Source organism: Coregonus lavaretus (genome assembly GCF_964263955.1).
Source record: "Coregonus lavaretus genome assembly, contig: HAP1_SCAFFOLD_3820, whole genome shotgun sequence".
NCBI lineage: Eukaryota > Metazoa > Chordata > Actinopteri > Salmoniformes > Salmonidae > Coregonus > Coregonus lavaretus.
This window is the reverse complement of record NW_028157689.1, coordinates 48,782-52,500: the sequence shown is the minus strand read 5'-3', so window position 1 is coordinate 52,500 and position 3,719 is coordinate 48,782. Positions and strand designations below refer to the sequence as shown.

Below are 3,719 nucleotides of genomic sequence, written 5' to 3'. Positions count from 1 at the left end.
TCCATCTGTTGAGATTTTGTCTAGGGCTATATTTTGTTCAGACCTGATTTTAATAGTATATATGAGGACTTTTTCGGGTTCATGTGACATATAAGGCCCATAGCAACAGCAGCCCATAGATACACACTGATTTTCAGGTTTATGTGACTTATGAAGAACCTGTAAATAGGGTCTGTATTTGAACATGGTTCCGGTTACATGTTGAAATGTCTGCATAAGAATCATAGGTGTACAATACTTAACTAAAGCTTTAAAAAAAATTGTATAATAATCATGCTCACCAGATAGGTAACCTTCAACAGAAATGCCTATCCATGTTCACATAGCTCATAAATATAATATATTCTCAGTCTACTGTTTAAGTCGTATTATTGTTATTTATAACAATACATTTGCAGTCAATATTCATGTAAAAAAAGAGGGAACACTTTATGCCTTACTTTTATTGAGTGCCAGCGAAAATATGCAAATTAACAAATCAATTGAACACCCAGAATAGACCACCTACACTTTGCCTCCTTCCCTGCTATGCACAAGGCAGTAGAAATGGCATGTTTGAAATGAATGAGAAACTCTCTATTAAAGCATCCAGCTTCTATGAAACATGACAGTGTACATTCAGCTAACCTGTCTAAATAACATAGGGATTTACATTTACACAAGGCCTGTTACAAGCACCCATTGAAATGGTAATAGTTTAACAGTAATTTAAACACCTTGCCACATTCAACAACTTGTGGTTAAGAACAAAGTGCTTCTGAAAACTTAGGAACAATAACAATCCCTTTAAGTACTGTTTATCTCTTTTCCCTGTCAATGAGAGCAGAGTATTAACATATATCATCAACTGTTATCCCAAAAAAATGTGACCATAAGTAGCAAACATATGCTCATTAATAGCCCTCAATTATACATAAACATACAAACATGTGGGATCTACAGTCGAGCCTATGTGGCATGTTTGTACAAGAACCAACAATATAAATCATTTAAGGAAAATAAAATAATATGAACATGAAACCCACAGATATTAACACTATCTGAGGAGAAGCTGATTGAAATTGGAATTGAATGGTGCCTGAGCTACAGTTGGCATGCTCTAGTTCTATCTATTCATCTTCCTTTTTAATGCTACATTTCTGTTGTGGATGTAGTATTTGATAGCAACCCAGTCTCTGTCTTTCAGAGCTACTGGCTCTGCTTGGAGGCAGGAGTCACAGTCCTTTTTACCTGGTATTCTGCAGCTTGTTATGAAATTAAGCAAATGCCGCTCAACAGCTTTCACTTCATCACCTGTCCACTTGCTTCTCACCTTCACAGCTTTCATAAATGGAAACAAAATACAACTGATTAACAATGAGCTCTGCTAAAGTGACAAATGGAGGATATGATACAAAGGATTCTAGTTAGTAGTTATATGATGTTATCAATACATGTGAATACAAAATGCTTACTAACCTTGCTTTCCTTTGGAGCACTTTGAGGATGCTTGGGATGTGACTATTTTACCATGTCTTGGTTGTGTGTTGCTCATGTGTACGTTATCCAAGGTGGTTGACTCAGGAGTGCCCTTCATGTTGTCCAGGGTGGTTGACTCAGAAGTCTCCTCCATGTTGTCCAGGGTGGTTGACTCAGAAGTCTCCTCCATGTTGTCCAGGGTGGTTGACTCAGAAGTGCCCTCCATGTTGTCCAGGGTGGTTGACTCAGAAGTGCCCTCCATGTTGTCCAGGGTGGTTGACTCTGGTGTTTGCCTCAGAAGTGTCTGGTCCCTAGAAGTCTCTGTTGTTGAGCCTTTGCAAAGTAATAATGAATGTGATTATGTTCTATGAGCTTCATGACAATACGTTTGCTTGCTTGTATTATTCACTGTAAACAACCTCAATGTCAGGCAATATGCAATTCTACATTAGATATTAACTGATATTTGAGATATAAACATAAACTGATTGCAAATCCATAAATGTGGAATTACTTATCACCACCAATGTGATTGTTAAAAAACAGATAGAGGATCATTTCGATAATCCCCACAGAAATGTGCATTTATGTGACATAACTTAAAGATATTACCACATATATACAAGTCAGGATACCTTTGCATTGATGTAGGTCAGCAATGGTTTCTTCACTGGAATCATCATCACTCATTTCTACTTCATATGGTTGGGTAAAAAACATTTACGGCCAATTATTTAAATTAAGGACTAACAACACTTATAATAGTTATATTTGAAGTGGCTAAAAACTATATTTCAAACAAAATTTTACCTTCAGGATTGACCTCAATGTCATCCAGCCCTTTCCCCTGCAGGTAAGGCAGTCTTCCTTTTTCGATTGCTATCAACAGTTTGCTGACTTTTGCGAGCTGCAGGGTACTCTCTGGAAGCCGATAGAATTCTCTATGGACACGGATGTCATGTCCTAGAAAGGTGGCAAGTTGATCCATTTCATTTTCTTTGAGTTTTAGTAGTGTGGACAAAGTGGCGACTTGTTTCCGCAATCTTGTTGAGGTGAGTGCCTCTGGGTTCTTTGCACCACATTGTTTGCATACTTGCGAAAGCAGTCGGAGCCTCTGTAATGGGAAAGGACACCTGGCCGTGTAAACATGTACACATTTTCTTTGTGGACTTGACACTCTTTTCTGCTTATCATGAGGAGGTCCATAGCAGTGATCATGTCAGGGGTTAGAAGCACTGGAACCTTTCTTGACCTTTTACCTCGAATCTCAACTCTCTCAAAGTGCTCTGCAAGCTTCCTCTCGAAGTCAGTAAGGCCCCTCACAATGTCTGGATTCAGCTCCGTAAGATCCCTGGATGTGAAAGACTGAAGCTCCATTTTTGAAACTTCCCCTTCCCTCCTTCTGTTAAATAGTACTACCTGCATCAAAGTCACTTTAGGAAGATTTCCAAAGCTTTTGCTGTTGGGTTCTTCCTCAAGGTCCTTCATACACTTAGCACGCTCAGTAGCAAGAAACGTGTGCAGCACCGACACATCCTCTATAAAGGGTCAAACCTGTGGTTTATTCCATTTGGCTTGTTGAAGTGTACCCAATGCGGCAGCTGAAATGGACTCTGTCCACTTTTTCTGATGTAAAGTGGCAAATTGCTTTGCAGACTCTGCAACAGCAGGGCGATTTGCAGTGATGGCATTGCATTGAATAATGCCTGCAACTTTGGCTAAACTGTGTCCCAATTTCAAAGCCAATGATGGGATTTTATACGAGTTGCTTTCAACATCATAACCAGCAACATATCTTACTGCCTGTATCACATGGGGAAAGTTACAGGGCATAACAAGGACTTCGGTGCTCTTCAAAGGTGTTATAGCCCTTGCCGTTATCAATAGTCTTGCCATCACTCTAATTTTTTGGCGTATGTAGTCATTCCTTCTCTCATATGGTTTCCTGGAATTCAACAGTGACTCGCCGATACAAAGGAATTCAGTTTCACTCCTTACAACCGAGGAAACGTCATCCTGGTTCATGTGGTCCTCTGTAGCTCAACTGGTAGAGCACGGCGCTTGTAACGCCAAGGTAGTGGGTTCGATCCCCGGGACCACCCATTCACAAAAAAAAATTTATGCACGCATGACTGTAAGTCGCTTTGGATAAAAGCGTCTGCTAAATGGCATATTATTATTATTTCACAAGCAATCTTCCAAACAGTTTCCTTAACTGAGTCAGGTCTTGGTAAGTGCAGTTGAATCCGTTTTCGCCCAAC

At 39.7% G+C, this 3,719-nt stretch overlaps 1 long non-coding RNA gene across 2 annotated transcripts; it reads right to left on the bottom strand.

The window, feature by feature from the left end:
• Window positions 1-423: 423 nt before the first annotated feature.
• LOC311125061 lies at window positions 424-3,476 on the bottom strand. Of its 2 annotated transcripts, none has more exons than XR_014612831.1 (4): window positions 2,269-3,476; window positions 2,094-2,153; window positions 1,459-1,791; window positions 424-1,320 (listed from the first exon to the last, which is right to left on the bottom strand). It is a non-coding gene; the product is annotated as an uncharacterized lncRNA (long non-coding RNA). The 2 variants fall into 2 exon arrangements; XR_014612832.1 differs by having other exon boundaries at window positions 2,094-2,150.
• Between the last annotated feature and the right edge of the window lie 243 nt (window positions 3,477-3,719).